Source organism: Gossypium arboreum, chromosome 7 (genome assembly GCF_025698485.1).
Source record: "Gossypium arboreum isolate Shixiya-1 chromosome 7, ASM2569848v2, whole genome shotgun sequence".
Taxonomy (NCBI): domain Eukaryota; kingdom Viridiplantae; phylum Streptophyta; class Magnoliopsida; order Malvales; family Malvaceae; genus Gossypium; species Gossypium arboreum.
Window position 1 is genome coordinate 72,399,005 of NC_069076.1, and position 18,018 is coordinate 72,417,022.

Consider the following 18,018-nt stretch of genomic DNA (forward strand, 5'->3'; position numbering starts at 1 on the left):
GCGTATGTTCTAGATGACAAGGAGTTAGAAAGGAAACCCGAATCTGTGCCAGTGGTTTGTGAATACCCGGATGTTTTCCCTGAAGAATTGCCGGGTTTACCACATGTTCGGGAAATAGAGTTTGGCATCGAATTGGTACCTGGTACCACTCCAATTTCGATAGCTCCGTATCGTATGGCATTAACGGAATTAAAGGAATTAAAGGTTCAATTGCAAGAATTAACGGATAGAGGTTTCGCTCGACCGAGTTTTTCTCCATGGGGCGCACCAGTATTGTTTGTGAAGAAGAAGGATGGAATTATGAGATTGTGCATCGACTATCGTCAGTTGAATAAAGTGACGATAAAGAACAAATATCCGTTGCCACGAATTGACGATTTGTTTGATCAATTAAAGGGAGCCTCAGTGTTTTCAAAGATAGATTTGAGGTCGAGGTACTATCAGTTGAGGGTCCGAGAATCAGACATACCCAAAACCGCTTTTAGAACGAGGTACAGTCACTACGAATTTTTGGTGATGCCGTTTGGGCTCACTAATGCCCCTGCGGTATTTATAGATTTAATGAATAGAATTTTCAGGCCATACTTGGATCGGTTCGTGGTTGTATTTATCGATGACATTTTGGTCTATTTGAGAGATGAAACTGAACATCTTTGAACACCGAGGCTAGTGTTGCAAATCTTACGAGATAAGCGATTATACGCAAAGTTCAAGAATGTGAATTTTGGTTGAGAGAGGTTAGCTTTTGGGGCACGTGGTGTCCGCGACGGTGTCGAGTGGACCCGAACAAAATTTCAGCCATAGTTGATTGGAAACCTCCAAGGAATATTACCGAAGTTAGGAGCTTTTGGGGCTTGCGGATACTATCGATGATTTGTGAAAGGTTTTTCGATGATAGGCTGCGCCGATGACGAAACTACTCCAAAAGATGTTAAGTTCGAGTGGTCGAACGCTTGTCAAGAAAGTTTCGATCGACTAAAACTGTTTAACCGAGGCCCGGTACTAGTACAGTGAGTCCCAGAAAGAGTTTTCATATCTGATGGCGCATCCTTGCTTGGGTTAGGTTGTGTTGATGCAAGAGGTCGAGTTGTGGCTTACGCGTCGAGACAACTAAAGCCGCATGAGAGAAACTATCCGACCCATGACCTTGAACTAGCAGCCATAGTGTTCACCTTGAAAATATGGCGGCATTACTTGTTTGGAGAAAGGTGTTATATTTATTCGGACCACAAGAGTCTCAAATATTTGATGACTCAAAGAGATTTAAACCTGCGACAAAGATGTTGGCTTGAGTTGTTGAAAGACTATGAACTCATCATTGAGTATCACCCGGGAAAGGCCAACGTGGTGGCCGATGCTCTAAGTCGCAAGGCAATTTGCTTGCCTTGAGAGCGATGGATGCTCACCTATCCGTTTCACCCGATGAGGTGCTAGTAGTCGAACTAGAGGCCAAACCGTTATTGATTCATCAAGTACTTGAATCTCAGAAGGTCGACGCCGAATTGGTCGCTAAGTGAGCCGAATGTGTTTGAATGAGGAATCGAATTTCAGATTGACGACCATGATTGCTTGACGTTCAAGGGTCGATTATGTATTCCAAGGAATTGAACTTGTTTCGATGATTTTGAACGAGGCTCACGATGAGTCGAATGTCAATCCACCCGGTAGTACTAAAATGTACAATGACCTGGAACGCCAATTTTGGTGGCCCGGTATGAAACGAGACATTTCTGAATTTGTTTCAAGGTGTCTGATATGTCAACAAGTGAAAGCGGAACATCAAGTGCCATCGGGATTACTTCAACCGATCACGATACCCGAGTGGAAATGGGATCGAGTCACTATGGACTTTGTATCCGGACTGCCATTGTCAGCGAGTAAGAAGGATGCGATTTGGGTTGTTGTTGATAGATTGACTAAGTCGGCTCATTTTATCCTGTCATACGGATTTTTCGCTCGATAAATTGGCAGAATTATACATCTCCCAAATTGTTCGATTGCATGGGGTGCCTATTTCTATCGTGTCGGATAGAGACCCAAGATTTACGTCGCGATTTTGGAAGAAATTGCAAGAGGCTTTGGGTACCAAGCTGCATTTTAGCACTACTTTTCATCCCCAAACCGATGGTCAATCCGAACGGATAATTCAAATACTCGAGGATATGTTGAGATGTTGCATCCTTGAGTTTAGTGGTTCATGGAAACAGTATTTACCTTTGATTGAATTCGCTTACAACAATAGTTTTCAATCAAGTATTAAGATGGCACCTTACGAGGCTTTATACGATCGTAAATGTCGTACCCCATTATTCTGGACTGATGTAACACCCCAAACCCGGCCCAGACGTTATGGCCAAATCTGACGTGCCACATTGGAGTTGAAAACCCACGTTCCGTTTAAGTGTTTTAAAACCATACATTTTATTGAGTTAACAAAGTGTATGGAAGTTGGGCACCAGGTAGGTATCGGAGACAGAGGAGGTGAGCCATGAAGGCTGCTTAAGTACCAAGCTCTTTAATTGGATCCAATCCTAGACATGCCCACAACCATAGCCACACTTGGTTATATCGAGTTTAAATTTGTTTAAGTGGACGTCTTTGATAAATCGATTAATCGTGGTGTTGAGATATTTTGAAAACAAGTATCATTTTGAAAACACGTCCTAAGTCTAGCCCATTTGAATAATTATTAACCAATTTTTAAAGTTATTAAAATTAAAATAATTAGAAAAGAAATAAAAGGAAAGTTAAAATTAGCCTTATTACAACCCAAAAATAAATAATAATTAAAGGAAATTAAATGAAAACCAACACTTATTTAAAAGCCCAAAGATGATCACCGTGGCTACTCAAATCCTCTCCTACCAAGTCCCCACATCAAGGCTCACCGCAAGGTTAAGGAAAGGGGTGAGTTTGGAAACTCGGTGTGCAACAAGCCCTTTCGAGCCCAAAACAATAACGACTGTTGGGTCTAAGCCCAAATCCAATCTCAATCATGCACTTTGGCGTAGCCCTTTTCATATTTCATATTTCATAATACTGGGCCGAAGCCTTTTCATATTTCATATTACTGGGCCGAAGCCTTTTCTGTAAACGGTATGGCCCTTAGGCCCATTTCAATGTCACATATAATTTCAATGAAAGAATGCAACCCAATTGGGGAGACTACTCAACCCACCATCCGCTACTCTCCACCCGTACCAACCAATACACCATGTGGGGATTAACTCGACCCACCCCGCCAAACTCTCCACTGGCAGCATAGCTGCTTTATCATATAACTGGAGGCCTAGCCTCTTTTAATAACTGGGGTAAAAGCCCTTTCAATAACTGGGGCATAAGCCCTTTTATAACTGGGGCATAAGCCCTTTTGATAACTGGGGCATAAGCCCTTTTGATAACTGGGGCATAAGCCCTTTTTCACTTCCTCCATCCATATAAAAACCCAACCCAATGTAGTTATGATTACCTCATGTGCATATCATACATATCATGTGCATATCATACATGTCATGTGCATCTCATACATACCATATTTATCAAAATCCCATGTATTAAAATCATACATAAACCCTAGGGGTATAATGGTCATTTTTACCTAGGGGCAAAACGGTCATTTTCATGGTATAAGGGTAATCTCATAATTTTACCAAAAATTAGGGTTTCCATGTTCATTAACGATTACTAACAATCCATGGGTGCAAACAGTGATTCTGGCCCATTTTTAGCGAAATCGAGTTATTGGGCCTGAAACCTCTAATGGGCCCTACTTAGCCAATTTCGTCATCTAGGCCCATTTAGCCTATATTCCATAACGGTTTTAACAGTCTTATCATGCAATTTAACAGATTTTCGTTTTCTACCAATTTTACCCAAATGGGCCCTAAAGCCCACTGGGCCCCACTTCGGCCCCTCGAGGCCCAACTTACCAAGAACGCCAAAAATCACATTCTTACCATTTCCATCGTTCTCGATCACCGTCTCATCGATTCTAACTAACTAGTGAGCGTTCACTTGCTCACAAGTCCTCGAAATGCCAGAATTTCGGCATTTCGGCTTTTCGGCATTTTATCGCTTTAAGCTATGAAAGGGTTCGTTACACACCTGATTTGCGATATTCCTTGACGAGATCTCCTATGCGATTTCTCCTATAATCAATTGTTAAATAGATCAGCTCGCAATAATTGAACCAAATTAAGAACTTTCCAATATTAACACTTACACATTCGGCCACCATCCATAATGGCCTTAGGCACCTTACCTTTGTCGCGATTGATGACTAGGCCTAGCTACTCCGTGATCCAAGCTACTCCAAATCGACACTACACCTTGCTGCTCCTTCAATAAATAAACCAAAATATTAAAAGAAGACCCCATAGAGTCTATGCCCATATTCGCCATCTCCTAAACTTGGAGTTTGACTTTTGACCAAAGCTACACTAGGAATTGTTTAGAGTTTGAACACTTACCACGTCTTTCTCCTCTTGAATCCAGATGCCTAAAAGGTAAAGGAACCGAACGCCAACTATTGAAAAGGAAGAAAAAGGTTGCTGGTCACAAAGAATCGGCACCTCCTATCTTCACTGATTCGGCTTTTTGCGGCACTTCGGCAAAAATAGAGATAAGGGAAAACAATGGTGAATGAAAGGAAATAGTGGGCTGATTTGAAAGAAAGAAAAAGGAAGAAAATTGAGTAGAAGGGAGGTAGATTCGGCTGGACAAGAAAGAGAGAAAAAGCTACACACCAAAGAACAAAATCGGCACAACTAAGACCCTAATGCCGAAATTACTAACCTAATGCCCCTCTACCGAAAATCCCCTCTCCAAACTCCCTTATTCGGCCAACTCTATCTCCATATCACATCCCTAAAATCTCTCCCCTTATCCCTCCTTAATTTATGCATTTGACTTGATCCAACTCTCTCCTCTTACAGAATCCACTCAGGTTCCAACACTTACCCTTCCTGCACAAAAATAAATACTCCTATTTGCCAACACAGGGAATCGAACCCAGGTCTTCCTCTATGCCCACACGCCACCTTTTTAGGAGCTTAGTGGCGTCACCCTTGCCACTCTACCAAAGCTCTTTTTGTGATACACTTTACCCACAACTTAATATAAGGGCACCTAGCGTAACCCCTAACTCCTAAGTCCAAAATTTAAAAATTCTACCTGGTTTGGCCAACTCATGGGCCTTCCATAAGCCCATTTACATACCCAAATTATGAATTCCATCATCACATACCAAATTTTAGAAATTTACTTAAAATATCAAGAATCGCGAAAAACCCGAAAATCAGGATGTTACAACTGAACTTAGTGAAAGTAAAATCTTCGGGGTTGATTTGATTAAGGATGCCGAGCAGAAAGTTCGAGTAATTCATGAAAGTTTGAAAGTTGCTTCGGATCGCCAAAAGTCGTATGCGGATTTGAGAAGAAAAGACATTGAACATCAGGTTGGAGACAAGGTATTTCTCAAAGTCTCACCCTGGAAGAAGGTGCTTAGATTTGGCCGTAAGGGCAAATTGAGTCCAAGGTTCATCGGTCCGTATGAAGTATCCGAATGAGTTGGGCCAGTAGCGTACCGATTAATTTTACCCCCTGAGCTTGAAAAGATTCACAACGTTTTTCATGTCTCGATGCTTCGACGATATAGGTCTAACCCGACACACGTAATTACTCCATCTGAGGTCGAGGTTCAGCCAAATTTGAGTTATGAAGAAGAGCCGGTTCGCATTCTGATGCGCGAAGTAAAAGAGTTGCGCAATAAGAAAATCCCATTAGTGAAGGTGTTGTGGCATAAACACGGAATTGAAGAAGCCACTTGGGAACTTGAGGACTCTATGAAAGAGCGATACCCGAGCCTATTTACCGGTAAGATTTTCGGGACGAAAATTTCTTAAGTGGGGGAGAGTTGTGACAGCCCTAAAACGACCCTAGACGGAATGTGGTTTCGGGACCACAAAGCCGAGGCATAAAAATAATTTAAAATTTATTTTGATGCCTATAATATGTGTTAATTCATGTGTGACATTTTGATGTTTCGATTTAGAGTTATAAATGTGAATTTCACTAGAAAGGACCTAGTAGTAAACTTTGAAAGTATGATGGGGAAATGTGTGATGACTAGTTGATAATGCATGCAAAAATAAGGGATTTGCATGTCAAATTCCCCCCTAACATGAAGTGGCCGGCCATGACAAGAGAGTATGGGCTAAACATGTCATGAAACATGTTTTGTTGGTGCATTAGGGTGAAATAATAAACAAAGGTGTATGGGTGATAAAAGAATGAAAAAAAATGTGTGTGAGTGTGGTATCCCCCTTGCCGTGAGTTGAGAAAGAAGGAAGAAAAAAAAGCTGTTGTGTTCATCCTTTCTCATCTTTTGGCCGAAAATCATAAGGAGGAAGAAAGGGATTTTTGCTCCATTATTGGTTTAGAAGAGAACTAGAAGGAGATTTGGCCATACTTGTACCAAGATTAAGGTATGTATGAGGTTGTGTCATGAGATTCATGCATGTTTTAGTTGCTAACTTGATGTTCATGTTAGCCCATGGTTCAAATCCTTGTTGTGCCATGGAAATGGTATTTGGCCAAGGTTGATATTGTGTTAAAGCCATTGCATGCTAAATGTGAAGCTTGTTGATGATGCATGCAATGATGGATTGACTACTCTTGAAATTCCTTTTAGCATTCTTGAGTAAGACATTGAATTCTTTGTTTAACCATGACCGAAGTTGAAAGGGTATGGTTGTGATGAATTCGGCCATGGTGCATTCATGAGCATGATTTATGCTTGTTACTTGATTGGTAAAAATTTGTGTTTTGGATGGTTATGAACACCTTGAGATTCGGCCTTGCACCTATATGTATATATAAGTTTGCACATGATGTATTGGTAGGACATATGTGCTATCTCAAAGTATGTATTTTCTTATGATGTTGTTTCGGTGATGAAGTAAATGATAGATGTGTATTGAGCTACAATATGTAAAGCATTAGCTAGTAAAATGGGTGCCATTCATGAGTGGTATTAACCATGTAGTTGGCCTCAACATCAACATGCATAATCGGCCCATGAGTGAGTACCTAAGATGTTGTATATATTCGGCCATTAAAGTGAGTATGTAGGTGATGTTGAATCAAGTTTTTGGTGCATATTCGATTATGTGTATAATCGACCAAATGGGTGATTATTAAGAATAGTTGCCGAATATACAAACATACATATGCATGTGTAATTGAATTGTAAATGTTTAGCAAGATGATTAAACTAGTTGATTTATTAATCAAGCTTAAGGAGTTAAAGGAGGAGAATCAAGCAAGGGAAAGGCGAAGGTCATCGAGTAGCCGACTTGGAACTATTTTACCCAACACAAGGTAAGTCATTAAGCATGTATTTGGTATTGATTTAAATGGTCATAATATCCATGCAAATTGTGTTTAATGAGATGATGTGTATATAAAATGTATGTGTATGGAATGATGACATTGCTGAATGTATAAAAGTAGTAACTTGCGTAGAGCGTTTGGTCTCGGCACTAAGTGTGCGGGCAATAAATGGGCACGGTGACAAGATTGGCACTTTCGATTATGCGGGCTTGGAAGGTATGGCACTAAGTGTGCGAACTTAAATTATATGGCACTAAGTGTGCAAACTTAAATTATATGGCACTATGTGTGCGAGCTTAAATCGCATGGCACTAAGTGTGCGAGATCGTTTATTAAGCACTACGTGTGCGAATTTAATATGTATGTTCTATCGATTGAATATTTATATGGAGGTGTGATTTTATCGAGTTGAGTATGGACAGTGGGAAGATTAAGCACCTTGAGTTCATGGCTAATAGATGCTATGTTCATGCTCGGGGTTGAGTTGGTAAGTTTAAATCTATGTGATGATTTCAATTGCATTCCCGTAAATAAGGTAACGTGGAATAGATGTAAGTCATTTGATTGCATGATTATTGCGGAAATGAGATGATGTATGGAAATGCCTCAATTACTCTATTGAATAAGTATATAAAATGTCATTGGGTGAGTTGGTATGAGATTGAACCGAAAGGTCCAAGGAACTATGGTATAGTTCGATATGGATGGGGTACCTAGCCTCGTGCATTGTTTCATGTTGTGATAATTTTATTAATGGATGGTTGTAGAATGCTTACGACTTACTGAGTTATAAACTCACTCGGTGTTTTCTTGTCACCCATTTTAGGTCTCTTGGACTCGTCTCCTTTTGCATGCTCGGAACCGTCGTTGAAGTCATCACACCGGCTGGAAATCTTTTAGTATTGTCTTCGTAGTTGAACTAGGAGAACATTTGGCATGTATAGGCTATTTTGTTTTGTTGAATTGTGGGTTGTAAACTTTATGCCATGCGAAAATGGCCTATGTGGTAGGTTGAGTGTGATTCTAAAACCTATAGTCACGAGCCTTAGAAACCTTAATTTTGATAAGGTGGCCATAGTTTGTATTATGTATGATGAAATAGTTGGCCATGGAAGAATTATGAAATGGTCATTGTTTGCTTTAGTAAAAGATGCTGCCAGCAGCAGTGAGGTGAGATGGAAAAATCACTAAAAATAGTAGAAGTAGAATTAAATAGTGAATAAATTATGAAATTGAACCTTGATGAATCTATTTTCATATGGACGAAACAAAACGACCATATGAGTTGTATTTTAAGAGATATTCAGGTTTTCGTGAAACAGGGCCAGAACGGTTTCTGGATCCCCTGCTCCGACTTTGAAAATTCACTATAAATTAACCAGATAGAATTAGAAGTCATACTCTATATTTAAATATTTCCTTGTGAGTCTAGTTTCTCTAGAAACAAACGGCATAAGTGTTGGAGCCCTGTACAGGAAGATATCCAAGTCGTAGTGCACAAAGGTCAGTGTAGTCGAACCCTAAAACAGGGGAGACTTTAACTAATAAACTGTACTAATTGGCTTGACCAAAAATTCTATAAAAAAATGTGTAGATGGGATTATGAGTCTAGTTTCAGGGAAAATTTACGGAACTGATTTTTGAGTTCTGGAACTCGAGATATGATCTTTAAGGTGACAGTGATGCAGTTAGCTAGCCTACCTGGAACAGAAATTAAATATTTCCAAGAGAGAAATAAGGGAAGTAAGCCCGGTAACACCACGTGGTCAAATCCGGTGACGGTCACGGGTTTGGGGTGTTACATTTAATTGGTATCAGAGCTATGGTTTAGTCGGTTCTAGGACTACCATAGCGCGTGTGAGTCTAGCTATACATGCCAAATTGTTAGTGTTTAAAAATGTGATGACTTCTGACGGTTGAAATTTTTGTTTTGATTAGCAAATGGAACCCGGGGTAGAGAGACCCTTGGCGGATGATGTTGAAAGTGTAGCGGCTGCTCCCACGCAAGGGACACCGCCTGTTGAGCCTCAGTCATCCGCGAATAATCAAAATGAAGGGGCGAAACAAGCCTTCTTCACTATGATGAATGTGTGGGTCGCGCAATATGCCCGAACCAACCCGGCTGTCCAACCATTCCCGAATTTAAATACTCCACCCCAAGAGCCCGTAATGCCTTCAGTTACTGATCCTGTAAGGCTGAGTAAACCACCTGTAGACCTGATTAGGAAGCGCGGGGCTGAGGAGTTCAATGCCATAGTTACTGATGATGCCGAAAAGGCCGAGTTCTGGCTCGATAACACCATTCGAGTGTTAGATGAACTGTCATGCACACCCGATGAATGTCTTAAGTGTGCTATATCCTTGTTGAGACTCACTTACTATTGGTGGAGGACTTTAATTTCCATAGTCCCACAGAACGAGTTACTTGGGATTTCTTTCAATCGAATTTGAAAGAAATACATTAGTCAGCAGTTCATCGATCGAAGCATAAGGGTTTCTTGGAACTCAAGCAAGGCCATATGATCAGATCTCGAATCGAACATGAGTTCGTAAGACTTAGTCGGTATGCTCGGGAGTGTGTGGCTGATGAGGTTGCTATGTGCAAAAGATTTGAAGAAGGATTGAATGAAGATTTAAAGCTGCTAGTGGGTATTTTGGAGATAAAGGAGTTCGTAACACTAGTCGAACGAGCCTACAAGGCGGAAGAACTTGGAAAGGAGAAGAAGAAGGCTGAATTTGAAGCAAGAGATTATCGTAAAAGATCGGTGAGTAAAGCTCCGTTCTCGGCGGTAAAGAAGTTCAGGGAGGACACTAATAAGTCGAGGGCGACTGCGGAAATTTCCATCAGAGCCCGACCATTGACGGACTCCCGAGCTACTTCGGTAGCTAGTGTAGGCAATAATCGTCAAGAGAGACCTGAATGCCCCCAATGTGGAAGACGACACCTAGGTGAATGTTGGGGTAAGTGCATTAATAGGGCTGTTATGGATGCGGTTCAAGGACCACTTCATTAGAGATTGCACGGAGCTAGATGAGAAGAATAAGATGCAAGGTGCAAGACCTAGTGGAACGATGGCTAGAGGTAGGCCCCCGAGAATTTCTGGAGGTAGGGGTGGTAATCAGAGAGGAGCCTCTGATACGGCTGTTCGATCCGAGACCCGTGCTCCTGCTAGAGCATATGCCATCCGCGCACGAGAGGAGGCATCCTCCACTAACGTTATCACTGGTATGCATTGGCTGACCGTACATGATGCAGTGGTGGACTGCAAAAGGAAAACCATTGATATGAGGTGCACGAATAACGAGATAATTCGGGTTGAGTCTACGGACTTAAAGGGGTTGCCAGCTATAATATCAGCAATGTTGGCCCGAAATACGTGAGAAAGGGTGCGAAGCATACCTTGCGTATGTTCTAGATGACAAGGAGTTAGAAAGGAAACCCGAATCGTGCGCTGGTTTGTGAATACCGGATGTTTTCCTCAAGAATTGCGGGTTTACCACCGTTCGGAAATAGAGTTTGGCATCGAATTGGTACCGGTACCACTCCAATTTCGATAGCTCCGTATCGTATGGCATTAACGGAATTAAAGGAATTAAAGGTTCAATTGCAAGAATTAACGGATAGAGGTTTCGCTCGACCGAGTTTTTCTCCATGGGCGCACCAAAGATTGTTTGTGAAGAAGAAGGATGGAACTATGAGATTGTGCATCGACTATCGTCGGTTGAATAAAGTGACGATAAAGAACAAATATCCATTGCCACGAATTGACGATTTGTTTGATCAATTAAAGGGAGCCTCAGTGTTTTCAAAGATAGATTTGAGGTCGAGGTACTATCAATTGAGGGTCCGAGAATCGACATACCAAAACCGCTTTTAGAGCGAGGTACGGTCACTACGAATTTTGGTGATGCCGTTTGGGCTCACTAATGCCCTACGGTATTTATGGATTTAATGAATAGAATTTTCAGCCATACTTGGATCGGTTCGTGGTTGTATTTATCGATGACATTTTGGTCTATTCGAGATGAAACCGAACATCTTGAACACCGAGGCTAGTGTTGCAAATCTTACGAGATAAGCGATTATCGCAAAGTTCAAGAAATGTGAATTTTGGTTGAGAGAGGTTAGCTTTTGGGGCACGTGGTGTCCGCGACGGTGTCGAGTGGACCCGAACAAAATTTTAGCCATAGTTGATTGGAAACCTCCAAGGAATATTACGGAGTTAGGAGCTTTTGGGGCTTGCGGATACTATCGATGATTTGTGAAAGGTTTTTCGATGATAGTTGCTACCGATGACGAAACTACTCCAAAAAGATGTTAAGTTCGAGTGGTCGGAACGCTGTCAAGAAAGTTTCGATCGACTAAAAACCTGTTTAACCGAGGCCCCGGTACTAGTACAGCCGGAGTCCGGTAAAGAGTTTGTCATATACAGTGACGCATCCTTGCTTGGGTTAGGTTGTGTGTTGATGCAAGAGGTCGAGTTGTGGCTTACGCGTCGAGACAACTAAAGCCGCATGAGAGAAACTATCCGACCCATGACCTTGAACTAGTAGCCATAGTGTTCACCTTGAAAATATGGCGGCATTACTTGTTTGGAGAAAGGTGTCATATTTATTCGGACCACAAGAGTCTCAAATATTTGATGACTCAAAGAGATTTAAACCTGCGACAAAGACGTTGGCTTGAGTTGTTGAAAGACTATGAACTCATCATTGAGTATCACCCGGGAAAGGCCAACGTGGTGGCCGATGCTCTAAGTCGCAAGGCACCGCTTGCCTTGAGAGCGATGGATGCTCACCTATCCGTTTCACCGATGAGGTGCTAGTAGTCGAACTAGAGGCCAAACCGTTATTGATTCATCAAGTACTTGAATCTCGGAAGGTCGACGCCGAATTGGTCGCTAAGTGAGCGAATGTGTTTGAATGAGGAATCGAATTTCAGATTGACGACCATGATTGCTTGACGTTCAAGGGTCGATTATGTATTCAAAGGAATTGAAACTTGTTTCGATGATTTTGAACGCGCTCACGATGAGTCGAATGTCAATCCACCGGGTAGTACTAAAATGTACAATGACACGGAATGCCAATTTTGGTGGCCCGTATGAAACGAGACATTTCAATTTGTTTCAAGGTGTCGATATGTCAACAAGTGAAAGCGGAACATCAAGTGCCATCGATTACTTGACCGATCACGATACCCGAGTGGAAATGGGATCGAGTCACTATGGACTTTGTATCCGTCTTGCCATTGTCGTGAGTAAGAAGGATGCGATTTGGGTTGTTGTTGATAGATTGACTAAGTCGGCTCATTTTATCCTGTCATACGGATTTTTCGCTCGATAAATTGGCGAATTATACATCTCCCAAATTGTTCGATTGCATGGGGTGCCTATTTCTATCGTGTCGGATAGAGACCCAAGATTTACGTCGCGATTTTGGAAGAAATTGCAAGAGGCTTTGGGTACCAAACGCATTTTAGCATCGCTTTTCATCCCCAAACCGATGGTCAATCCGAACGGATAATTCAAATACTCGAGGATATGTTGAGATGTTGCATCCTTGAGTTTAGTGGTTCATGGAACGGTATTTACCTTTGATTGAATTCGCACAACAATAGTTTTCAATCAAGTATTAAGATGGCGCCTTACGAGGCTTTATACGATCGTAAATGTCGTACCCATTATTCGGGTGAACTTAGTGAAAGTAAAATCTTGAGGTTGATTTGATTAAGGATGCCGAGCGAAAGTTCGAGTAATTCGTGAAAGTTTGAAAGTCGCTTGGATTGCCAAAAGTCGTATGCGGTTTGAGAAGAAAAGACATTGAATATCAGGTTGGAGACAAGGTATTTCTTAAAGTCTCACCCTGGAAGAAGGTGCTTACATTTGGCCGTAAGGGCAAATTGAGTCCGAGGTTCATCGGTCCGTATGAAGTATCCGAACGAGTTGGGCCAGTAGCGTACCGATTAATTTTACCCCCTGAGCTTGAAAAGATTCACAATGTTTTCCATGTCTCGATGCTTCGACGATATAGGTCTGACCCGACACACGTAATTACTCCATCTGAGGTCGAGGTTCACCTAATTTGAGTTATGAAGAAGAGCGGTTCGCATTCGATGCGCAAGTAAAAGAGTTGCGCAATAAGAAAATCCCATTAGTGAAGGTGTTGTGGCATAAACACGAATTGAAGAAGCCACTTGGGAACTTGAGGACTCTATGAAAGAGCGATACCGAGCCTATTTACGGTAAGATTTTGGACGAAAATTTCTTAAGTGGGGAGAGTTGTGACACCCTAAACGACCCTAGACGGAATGTGGTTTCGGGACCACAAAACCGAGGCATAAAAATAATTTAAAATTTATTTTGATGCCTATAATATGTGTTAATTCATGTGTGACATTTTGATGTTTCGATTTAGAGTTATAAATGTGAATTTCACTAGAAAGGACCTAGTAGTAAACTTTGAAAGTATGATGGGAAATGTGTGATGACTAGTTGATAATGCATGCAAAAATAAGGATTTGCATGTCAAATTCCCCTAACATGAAGTGGCCGGCCATGACAAGAGAGTATGGGCTAAACATGTCATGAAACATGTTTTGTTGGTGCATTAGGGTGAAATAATAAACAAAGGTGTATGGGTGATAAAAGAATGAAAAAAATGTGTGTGAGTGTGGTATCCCCCCTTGCCGTGAGTTGAGAAAGAAGGAAGAAAAAAATTGTTGTGTTCATCCTTTCTCATCTTTTGGCCGAAAATCATAAGGAGGAAGAAAGGATTTTTGCTCCATTTTGGTTTAGAAGAGAACTAGAAGGAGATTTGGCCATACTTGTACCAAGATTAAGGTATGTATGAGGTTGTGTCATGAGATTCATGCATGTTTTAGTTGCTAACTTGATGTTCATGTTAGCCCATGGTTCAAATCCTTGTTGTGCCATGGAAATGGTATTTGGCCAAGGTTGATATTGTGTTAAAGCCATTGCATGCTAAATGTGAAGCTTGTTGATGATGCATGCAATGATGGATTGACTACTCTTGAAATTCCTTTTAGCATTCTTGAGTAAGACATTGAATTCTTTGTTTAACCATGACCGAAGTTGAAAGGGTATGGTTGTGATGAATTCGCCATGGTGCATTCATGAGCATGATTTATGCTTGTTACTTGATTGGTAAAAATTTGTGTTTTGGATGGTTATGAACACCTTGAGATTCGGCCTTGCACCTATATGTATATATAAGTTTGCACATGATGTATTGGTAGGACATATGTGCTATCTCAAAGTATGTATTTTCTTGTGATGTTGTTTCGGTGATGAAGTAAATGATAGATGTGTATTGAGCTACAATATGTAAAGCATTAGCTAGTAAAATGGGTGCCATTCATGAGTGGTACTAACCATGTAGTTGGCCTCAACATCAACATGCATAATCGGCCCATGAGTGAGTACCTAAGATGTTGTATATATTCTGCCATTAAAGTGAGTATGTAGGTGATGTTGAATCAAGTTTTTGGTGCATATTCGGTTATGTGTATAATCGACCAAATGGGTGATTAGTAAGAATAGTTGCCGAATATACAAACATACATATGCATGTGTAATTGAATTGTAAATGTTTAGCAAGATGATTAAACTAGTTGATTTATTAATCAAGCTTAAGGAGTTAAAGGAGGAGAATCAAGCAAGGGAAAGGCGAAGGTCATCGAGTAGCCGACTTGGAACTATTTTACCCAACACAAGGTAAGTCATTAAGCATGTATTTGGTATTGATTTAAATGGTCATAATATCCATGCAAATTGTGTTTAATGAGATGATGTGTATATAAAATGTATGTGTATGGAATGATGACATTGCTGAATGTATAAAAGTAGTAACTTGCGTAGAGCGTTTGGTCTCGGCACTAAGTGTGCGGGCAATAAATGGGCACGGTGACAAGATTGGCACTCAGTGTGCGGGCTTGGAAGGTATGGCACTAAGTGTGCGAACTTAAATTATATGGCACTAAGTGTGCGAACTTAAATTATATGGCACTAAGTGTGCGAACTTAAATTATATGGCACTAAGTGTGCAAACTTAAATTATATGGCACTATGTGTGCGAGCTTAAATCGCATGGCACTAAGTGTGCGAGATCGTTTATTAAGCACTACATGTGCGAATTTAATATGTATGTTCTATCGATTGAATATTTATATGGAGGTGTGATTTTATCGAGTTGAGTATGGACAGTGGGAAGAGTAAGCACCTTGAGTTCATGGCTAATAGATGCTATGTTCATGCTCGGGGTTGAGTTGGTAAGTTTAAATCTATGTGATGATTTCAATTGCATTCCCGTAAATAAGGTAACGTGGAATAGATGTAAGTCATTTGATTGCATGATTATTACGGAAATGAGATGATGTATGGAAATGCCTCAATTACTCTATTGAATAAGTATATAAAATGTCATTGGGTGAGTTGGTATGAGATTGAACCGAAAGGTCCAAGGAACTATGGTATAGTTCGATATGGATGGGGTACCTAGCCTCGTGCATTGTTTCATGTTGTGATAATTTTATTAATTGATGGTTGTAGAATGCTTACGACTTACTGAGTTATAAACTCACTCGGTGTTTTCTTGTCACCCATTTTAGGTCTCTTGGACTCGTCTCCTTTTGCGTGCTCGGAACCGTCGTTGAAGTCATCACACCGGCTGGAAATCTTTTGGTATTGTCTTCGTAGTTGAACTAGGAGAACATTTGGCATGTATAGGCTATTTTGTTGTGTTGAATTGTGGGTTGTAAACTTTAAGCCATGCGAAAATGGCCTATGTGGTAGGTTGAGTGTGATTCTAAAACCTATAGTCACGAGCCTTAGAAACCTTAATTTTGATAAGGTGGCCATAGTTTGTATTATGTATGATGAAATAGTTGGCCATGGAAGAATTATGAAATAGTCATTGTTTGCTTTAGTAACAGATGCTGCCAGCAGCAGTGAGGTGAGATGGAAAAATCACTAAAAATAGTAGAAGTAGAATTAAATAGTGAATAAATTATGAAATTGAACCTTGATGAATCTATTTTCATATGGACGAAACAAAATGACCATATGAGTTGTATTTTAAGATATATTTAGGTTTTCGTGAAACAGGGATAGAACAGTTTCTGGATCCCCTGCTCCGACTTTGAAAATTCACTATAAATTAACCAGAGAGAATTAGAAGTCATACTCTATATTTACAGATTTCCTTGTGAGTCTAGTTTCTCTAGAAACAAACGGCATAAGTGTTGGAACCCTGTACAGTAAGATATCCAAGTCGTAGTGCACAAAGGTCAGTGTAGTCGAACCCTGAAACAGGGGAGACTTTAACTAATAAACTGTACTAATTGGCTTGACCAAAAATTCTAGAAAAAAATGTGTAGATGGGATTATGAGTCTAGTTTCAGGGAAAATTTACGGAACTGATTTTCGAGTTCTGGAACTCAAGATATGATTTTTAAGGTGACAGTGACGCAGTTAGCTAGCCTACCTAGAACAGAAATTAAATATTTCCAAGAGAGAAATAAGGGAAGTAAGCCCGGTAACACCATGTGGTCAATTCCGGTGACGGTCACGGGTTTGGGGTGTTACAAGTTGTCTTTTTGTATTATGATTTAACCACGTAATACCGCTTAGTATTACATTTGCTTCTATTTTGCTTTCCATACAAAAACTACATGAGGAAAATTATACAAAGTATATTGATGTAATCAATGAATTTTTTTATTAACCAATCTGTTTAAAAAATTTACAAGTTTACAAATGAATATACTACACTCAGGGTACCAGATCCAATAAAAAGACCATGCGAACTGATTATACAAGCCCAAAAGGACAATATGGTAATAAGAGAATCAATAAATTCGATACAGGAATGAACAATGGTATAAATGAATGGTATGATTTGAATTGAATAAATAAGAAATTGTTCTATAGTGAAATGAAGTTATTTGAACGTTATTGTTGAATGTTATAATATGATAAGTTTAAATGTTATTATCATATGAAATGGTGTGCAAATTGGTTAAATACATAGTTCATATGTTAATGGAAGTTTTTGGTATGAATTTTGTGTAACAATTAAAATTGATCTTGAATTGATAGTATACAATTGCTTAATGTTTTTGTTATATTAACTTGGATCATGGAAGTACCACTGAGCTTTATCGCTCAACGTATAGTTTGTGCCAGAAGTACAAGTGAATATCAAGATTACAAGAAGTGATTCCAGCATCTAGAAAGTTATCCTCGACTCAGCAATGTTTGTATAGTTCCTTTTTGTTTAATATATGGCATGTACCTAGGATTTGAGTCAATTTTGTATCTCAAATAGTCTTTTTGAAAGTTTGTTGACTAATGTTAATTTGAATAAATTATTTGGCATATTGTGGCATGAATGGAGTTGGTACATTATTGAATGGCTGAGATTGAGATGTATAGACTTTGTTTCAGGTGTCCCAAAATTTATACCATTTGGAAACAGACGGTCACATCACGATGTCGAACCCTTGTCGTCACAATGAGAAATCATTAGTGAGTTACGTCACGACAAGAAACCCCCAAAGTCGTGACATCAACCCAATATGTTACAAATTTTACAATTTGGTCCCAG